This window comes from Miscanthus floridulus, chromosome 18 (genome assembly GCF_019320115.1).
Source record: "Miscanthus floridulus cultivar M001 chromosome 18, ASM1932011v1, whole genome shotgun sequence".
NCBI classification, from domain to species: Eukaryota; Viridiplantae; Streptophyta; class Magnoliopsida; order Poales; family Poaceae; genus Miscanthus; species Miscanthus floridulus.
In genome coordinates, this window is record NC_089597.1 from 27,618,813 (window position 1) to 27,627,359 (window position 8,547).

Consider the following 8,547-nt stretch of genomic DNA (forward strand, 5'->3'; position numbering starts at 1 on the left):
ATCGATCAAATGAAAGCGGTTCCATATAGTTCAGCTGTCAGAAGTTTACAGTATGCTCAAGTGTGTACTCGCCCTAACTTAGCATTTGTTACCGGATTACTTGTCAGATATCAGAGTAATCCAGGAATAGAACACTGGAAATTAGTAAAGAAAGTTTTACGTTACCTGCAAGGTACGAAGGGTCTCATGCTAACGTATAGAAGATCTGATTCCATGTACATAGAGGGGTATACAGATTCTGATTATGTGGAAGATGACAGAAAGTCCACGTTAGGATATATATTCATTCTCGTAGGAGGAGCTATATCATGGAAAAGCTCAAAGCAAATCGTCACTACATCATCCACAATGTATGTCGAGTTTGTAGCATGTTATGAGGCCATAGGGCAGGTGAATTGGCTGAAGAAATTCATGCTCGGGTTGAAAGTGGTAGACGACATATATAAACCACTCAAGCTATACTACGATAATAATCCAGCAGTATGTTATGCTCACAACAATAAGTCAAGTGGTGCTGCCAAACACATTGACATAAAGTATTATGTTGTGAAAGACAAAGTCCGGGATCATATAATTAGTCTTGAGCATATAAGAACAGAAAAGATGCTCGCAGATCCGCTTACAAAAGGCTTACCACCCAGCGTGTTCAGAGAACACTTAGCCGACATGGGTTTAAGGAAAAGCCTATGATTCCTGGATAATAAGGGCCTAGTTGAGAATCTGTTTCAAAATAGAGAGGTGCATTGTAGCTGTTTAATCTAATGGCAACTGATCGTGACGATGAGGCACTCTCTATGCACTGATCTGTGATGGAATGGAAACAAGATAAAGTAAGTAAGTTGAGTTTAAGTCATAAGGTGAGATCAAGGAGGCGAATGTTAGATGATCTCCAATCAATTGGCCCAACGACTAATTGGGCCCTTGGATCTGAGCCCTGATCGGGGCGCCCAACCGTTCCATGGTTGGTGGGCCCCCATCGCACAGCGCCATAAAAAGGGAGGTGGGGGCCGGGGCACAAAACACGAGGTTCACCTGAGCCGCCAGACGCCCCACCTACAGTCCCTAAACCCTAGCCGATCTAGAGAGGGGGCGTTGCCAGCGACGAGAAGCTCCGCCACCAGCCACCACCGTCACCGCGACAGCGCCTTCATCGTCGGGCTTCACCATGCCACCGTCAAGCAACCTCATTGCCATCTTGTCTTCTACGAAGGCGGCCGATGGTGTGCACCTCCTCAACCCCTATCTCTCGCTCACTCTATCTGTTAATCCCAAGGATGATGGCCATGCCGCTGCCGGTGGCCGCGAACGCTAGGCACCCGAACCACAGGATCACATCGGCGCTGTTCAGCGTCTGCTCGTGCCGCTGCTGAACGTGAGCCAACAAGCAACAACTCACACCCGGCCAGCGACGACATCTTAATCATGCCATACCAGTAGTCGAATGCCTCCACTCCCATCGTGACGATTTCATCTCTCAGCTCCACTGTTTGATCGGCCCTCCATGTCCCTGTGAACGAGGGCCGACGCGCTGGTGGGGAGCTCGGCCATGACGCACCCTAGCTCCCAGATGTTCTCGGTCGGCCCGTAGCGAGGGATGCTGACATTCTGCCGTTACGGCGAGGTGTACTGCATCGTCGTGCCCATAGGCGTCTGCGACTTCCCGACGCATGTATTTCCTCGACGTCGCTGCGCGTAGCACTTCGACAATGCGACACCAGTGTCCGCGTCTAAGCCGATGAAAATTGCATCAACTTCGAGTTCTAGTCGGGGCGGCAAGGCCGTGCGGCAGCAAATGGTCATGCACCTGCCCACCGTTGTCTTTGAAGCAGACGAGATGAGAGCGAAGGGATATATTAACGAGAGAAGAGAGGAGAGGGGTTAAGTGCAAAAATATATGCCATGTCGGCATGACATGTCAGCAAGTAATGCACATATAGCTGGTATAGACCTGCGATGCACAAGCTAACAAGTTTAGGGACTCAGAAATGCATTGTTGAAGTTCGTGGACCTAAGTGACACCCTTTGACAAGTTTAGGAGCCACTCATGCATTTAAGTCTTTTTTAATTTATGGTTCCAAAGTGAGATGCGCATCACACGCACTATGCATACTGTGCATGATGGTGCCAGGGTCATAGTGCTTTGATAAGCTTCTGGAGGCTTTCAGGCCAATGAATGATAGCTTGTGTTCGTTAAAAAAAATTAATGATAGCTTGAGGAAATGATCATCCGTGTCATTTTCTAGTATTGACTACTGAAGTAGTAGTAAAATTAGAGATCGGAGTCGGTATCTGCCTCCAGCTCGTGCAAGCATCAGATTTCTCTTTCGCCTCGTGCATTCTTCCTTCTTCCTTTGGTAAACCGCATTGAATTTTGCATTAATTGCTTTGTATCTTATTTAGACAGATCGTTTTTTCTTCGTTTTCTTGTACTTCCAAACATGCACTGCTGGAATGAAAAAAAGGGGCATATCGCTCTCATCCTGGTCCAGTGGTCCCCGTATTATTGGTACATGACAGCGGTCCAGCGCATAGCTTATCATATCTGCTAAGCTGATGTGGCAGGTTTTCATCAACCCATATCGATGAGAGTAGGGTTAATAATTTAGCTTACTGACTGAACACAAATGCTATGTCGCGTACAGTAATTAATATAGTTTGTTCATATAATAGGTTGGCTGCAAGTCGCTTCGCTGAAAAGCCATGTTAAAAAGTATTGTTCACTGATTTGTCGTGAGAGAAAACACTGTAGCATGACTGATAAACCAGGCCGATAAGTTCAAGCAAACAGGGAGCTGAATCAAATATACAAATATTTTGCAGATGGGGTGAAGCACAAGATCGCAAAGATAGATGGGTGAATGAAGCAATGGCTCCTCGCTAGCATCTATCTGGGAGAGGACTTTTTTTTTTGTCTCGTACCTTGTTTGAGTCGGCGAGAAGACCTCTCCTAATATGGCCCTTTTCTAATGACGTGTCCTCATCTAGCCGGCTCAAACGTGTTGCTATACTTGCTCTAAGTGATCATAGCGAACCCCCTGATCTGAACATGATTATTTGTCATGGCTTGCGTACTAGGGTCCGGTTCAGTATGCAAATGGGTAGCGATGGCCGACGAGCCCCACCAGGCCACCGCCATTCCCTTTGACGAGGTGCTAACTAGATAGATTTGCTGACATGTCAATATGTCAACATTGGCTACGTTCCTTTGAGATATTTTGTGGTCTCCGATTTCTCCATGATATGCCGCCACTTATTTAATTTTTAGATGCAAATCCAACCATAGGAATGCAATTCTCCTCTCACCGCCTTAAATTGCTAATTTGGGAGGACTAAAAATCTTTAAAATGTAGGGTTTTTTTTATGAGAAATTTTACAGTGCTTGGAAAAAATAGCATCCACCCATTTAGCGAGATCTAATGGTTAAAAAATAAGAAAAACCTATTTGAAGGAACTTAAGTAGTGGGCCGGAACGGAAAAGTAGTGAATCCGGAACTAGTTACAAAATTATTTCAAAGGGCATAGCTGTATTTTCATACTCCTATTGATTCAGCCCAACCCAGGACGATCCAAATATCAACTCCTTGGATTCGCTGGCGATGAAATCGCTGTCTTTCCAGCAGCGGTGCCGGCGGCCGTCCATCCCCCTCCTTGCCGACGCGCCCCTTCCCTCCGTCCTCCTCTTCGGCAACCATGCCGAGTCCAGGTAGTGCGTCGACCTCCCATGGTGGCATCCCGTCCCTGCTAGCACTCGGCCGTCCATCCCTCTCCCTGCCGGCGCTCTGCTTCCTCCATTCTCTTTGGCAACCACGCCGACCCCAGGCAGCGTGTCGGCCGCCCATAGTCGCATCCGGTTTTTTGTACTGCGTGGGACAGTAGGGCATCGAGCAAGCAAAGTGAGGGAAAAACCAGGAGGGTTCAGTGGGTCTTCTTCAACGTTACGACGTTCAGAGGAAAAACGATTGGATCAATTAGAGCCAATGATCTTGGCTAAAAGTACTAAAGTACCCCTAATTACAATTAGCTCATTATTTTTATAATCAACGGCTGCCAATTTTTCTTTTGGGCGGACTCGTGGTTCCTCCCAAACACAGTAACAAACCTCTTTTTTTTGGGTAGTTTCTTGTGTTTCCCTAAGAAAATGAGTAAATTTGTGTGAAATTTCTATATGATTTCTAAAAATTCCTGTTCCAAAAAGCTAAATGGGCCCTAATGAATTGCTTAGCTGTGTAACCAGAGGGTCAACTTACCGCGCTTGTGGCAGCCGCCGGGTGTCGCTGATCCGCCGTGGCAGCCTCGGCACCATCGCGCCGCGTCGGTCCCCGCGTCTCCCGCACACGGGACACGGCCACACCCACCTGCCCCGGCTGCCTCGGTTCACACACTTCCTCTGCCTCGCCCAATCGCTCGCGCACGCTTGTCCGCCGCCGCCGCACGAGTCGGTTCCGTGACCGAGCCCAATCGGCCAATCCCCTCCGTTGGCCGTTTGCCTCCTCCTTCCCGTTTCCTCTCGAGCCACAAATGCCGCGGCCCCATGCGTCGGCCACCTCGGGAGCCCTTGCCTCAGACGGAAGCTTTGCCGTGCCGGATATGAACAGGAGGCAACGAGGGAACCCGGACCTAACACAGCACGAGCACAGGGCCACAACCCACAGGCCACTGACCTCACCGGCTCACCCATCCGCTCGTCACCCAAACCGATCCGGTCCCATCGAGAACGTGCGACTACGAGCAGCAACAGATTTAACCGCCGCCGATGTCACAGCTATGGCGCCAGAGGACTGTATGGCGCGGAGGCTGAGCTCCAGCTGCAGCAGGGCCGTCGCGTCCTCGTCCTCTTCCAAATCCATCCCATCTTCTCTGCCGCGCCGTATATATACCCTCCCTTCCCGCCCGCTGCTCCTCGCATCCTCGCTGCGCGCGTCGCGTCCGTGTCCGCTCCCTCTTCTTCTTCCCACACCGGCTCGGTGCGTGTGAATCCGTCCCGAATTCGTTTCTGCCATCGCCGGTGTTCTTGTTACCGTTTCAGTCTACCGGTTGGTATTGGTGTTGATTTTGGCGTGTTAGGTTGTGTTGGATCCGGGAGCAGGTGTTCGTTTATTAAGACTCTCGAGGCGGCCAAGGGGTCGTCGGCGACGTCGAGCAGCGTCTCGCTGACACAGCAGCAGTCCCGGAGCACGAGAGAGGAAGGCGAGATGACGGTCGCCTCGTCCGTCAAGCTCGCCGGCGGCACGCTGTCGGTGTGCGGGCGGACGGTGCTGTCCGGGGTGCCGGACGCGGTGGTGGCCTCGTCGGCGGCGGCGGGGGGAGCGGTCGACGGGGTCTTCATCGGCGCCGACTTCGCCGAGCCGGCCGCCCGGCACGTCGTCTCCCTCGGCGACCTGAGGTACGTACGATTCTTCATCCATCAGAGAACAAAGAGCGGGAAAAGTGATGATTTTTCCCCATCCGAGATCCGACCCGATTGTTCGTGTTGCCAACTGGCATTGGTCTCTGGCGATTCGGCAGGGGCGTGCGGTTCATGGCGTGCTTCCGGTTCAAGCTCTGGTGGATGGCGCAGCGGATGGGGGAGAAAGGCGGCGACGTCCCGCGCGAGACCCAGTTCCTGCTCATCGAGTCCAAGGGCGCCGCCGGCGGCGCGGCGTACGTCGTGTTCCTGCCCCTCGTGGAGGGCGCGTTCCGTGCCAGCCTCCAGGGCGGCGCCGGCGACGCGCTGGAGCTCTGCGTCGAGAGCGGGGACGCCGACACGCGCGCGACGTCCTTCGAGCGCGCGCTCTTCGTGGGCGCCGCGGAGTCCGACCCCTTCGCGGCCATCTCCGGCGCCGTCGCCGCAGCCAAGTCCCGCGCTCAGGACGTTCCGGGTCCGCGCCGAGAAGAAGCTCCCGGGCATCGTCGACTACTTCGGCTGGTGCACCTGGGACGCCTTCTACCAGGACGTCACCCAGGAGGGCGTCGAGGCCGGGCTCCGCAGCCTCATCGCCGGCGGCGCGCCGCCCAAGTTCGTCATCATCGACGACGGCTGGCAATCCGTCGGCACCGACAAGTCCGCCACCGACACCGACGAACCTGCCGGAGAGGACAAGCCTCCCCTCCTGTCTCGGCTCACCGGCATCAAGGAGAACAGCAAGTTCCAGGACGTGGACGACCCGGCCGCCGGCATCAAGACGGTTGTGCGCGCGGCGAAGGAGGAGTACGGGCTCAAGTACGTCTACGTCTGGCACGCCATCACCGGCTACTGGGCGGCGTCCGGCCCGGCGAGCCCGGGACGGAGCACTACCGCTCCAGCATGCAGTTCCCCAAGGTCTCGCCGGGCGTCATGGAGAACGAGCCCGGCATGAAGACCGACGTGCTCATCGTGCAGGGTCTCGGCCCTCGTGCACCCGCGCGCCGTGTACCGCTTCTACGACGAGCTCCACGCGTACCTCGCTGCAGCTGGAGTCGACGGCGTCAAGGTGGACGTGCAGTGCATCCTGGAGACGCTCGGCGCCGGCCACGGCGGCCGCGTGCAGCTCACCAGGCAGTACCACCAGGCGCTCGACGCCTCCATCGCCAAGAACTTCCCGGAGAACGGCATCATCGCCTGCATGAGCCACAACACCGATGCCCTCTACTGGTACGCGATCCGATCTCTTCGCTCTCGCATTTCTGACCGTGAAAAATCTGGAGAATTTACATGGAACCATTTCTGACCCGCAGCTCCAAGCAGACGGCGGTGGTGAGGGCGTCAGATGATTTCTACCCGAGGGACCCCGTGTCGCACACGATCCATATCGCCTCAGTGGCATACAACAGCGTGTTCCTCGGCGAGTTCATGCTCCCGGACTGGGACATGTTCCACTCGCTCCACCAGGCCGGCGACTACCACGGCTCGGCCCGCGCGATCAGCGGAGGCCCGGTCTACGTCAGGTTGGTCAATTCTTTCCAGCCTTGGTTGTCGGTTCAGAATAGAATCCTCAGCAATGTTATGCCTATGTCTGGTTGAAAGCGATTGCTGAATTGTGTGTTCTTGGTGATGTTTGCAGTGATGCACCCGGCAGGCACAACTTCGAGCTGCTCAAGAAGATCGTCTTGCCCGACGGCTCCATTCTCCGCGCGCGTCTGCCAGGCCGGCCGACCAAGGATTGCCTGTTCACCGACCCGGCACGCGACGGTGTCAGGTGAGCTCGATCCCCTTTTGTTGCAGTTTTTGTCTGTGCTGGTGTTGTTTGGAGCAAGCATGTGTTCTGACAAATGCCACGGCGTGGTAATCCTTCCTGCAGCCTGCTCAAGATATGGAACATGAACAAGTTCACCGGCGTCCTCGGTGTGTACAACTGCCAGGGCGCGGCGTGGAGCTCCGTGGAGAAGAAGAACACCTTCCACCACACCGGCACCGAGGCCCTGACCTGCGGCGTCAAGGGCAGCGACGTCCACCTCATCTCGGAGGCCGCGACGGACCCCGAATGGAACGGCGACTGCGCCCTGTACCGACATGCCGGTGGCGACCTCGTCGTCCTCCCGTGCGGCGCGGCGTTGCCCGTCTCTCTCAAGGTCCTCGAACATGACATCCTCACCGTGTCACCGATCAAGGTCAGTCAGTGCCCGTTTGGCAAGCAATGTGAATTAGTGAACTTGGCGAACTAGTAACTGATGTAATTATGTTCCTGCAGGACTTGGCACCTGGTTTCAGGTTCGCCCCGATCGGGCTGGTCCACATGTTCAATAGCGGCGGGGCTGTGGAAGGCCTGACCTACCACCTCCTCGGCGGCGCAAAGCTGCTCGACGGCGGTAATGGTTCCGCTTCGGGCTCCGAGGCTGTCGGATTGGTGTGCATGGAGGTGAAGGGCTGTGGAAGGTTCGGTGCCTACTCTTCAGTCAGGCCAAGGAAGTGCATGCTGGGTTCAGCTCAGCTGGAGTTCTCCTACGATTCTTCCTCAGGGCTGGTGGTTCTGCAGCTTGAGAAGATGCCCAAGGAGAGGGTTCACAAGATTGTTATTGAGTTGTAGGGTGGTATTGCCAGTACAGAAATTTAGGTTCATTGGTAATCAGAGTCCCATCTGATGAGTATAAAGTTGTAGGCTTGTAACAGTGGTAGGGACTGAGAGTGCTGCATGGTTTGATAGTGCAAATCTGATTCATGATTCATTGAATATGCGCACTGTCCGACTGTTCTGCTTGTCTGAAGTCTGTCCTAACTCTTGTGGCGCCGAACTTATATAAGGAACCACTGTTCCCAGTGGGAAAAGGAAAATCAAGCGCTCGAGGTCGAACCGTGACCGATGGCCTCCAGTCCGGGAGAGCTCACCAACCGAGCTACAGCTCGATCCCAGTCCTCCTCCCATTTAGGGCCAATTTGGTTGCCGAAAAATTTGGCAAAACGCTGCTACAGCATTTTCGTTGTTATTTGGCAATTAGTGTCCAATCATAGTCTAATTAGGCTTAAAAGATTCGTCTTGTGGATTTTGTCTAAACTGTGTAATTAGTTTTATTTTTTATTTATATTTAATGCTTCATGCGTCCAAAGATTCGATGTGACGAGGAATCTTGCAAAATTTGGTATTTTGGGAGTGA

General features: G+C 53.7%; 1 pseudogene; it reads left to right on the forward strand.

Annotated features, from left to right (window-relative positions):
- Positions 1-4,782: 4,782 nt before the first annotated feature.
- On the forward strand, positions 4,783-8,128 carry LOC136521517 (probable galactinol--sucrose galactosyltransferase 6; annotated as a pseudogene).
- The last annotated feature ends 419 nt before the right edge of the window (positions 8,129-8,547 follow it).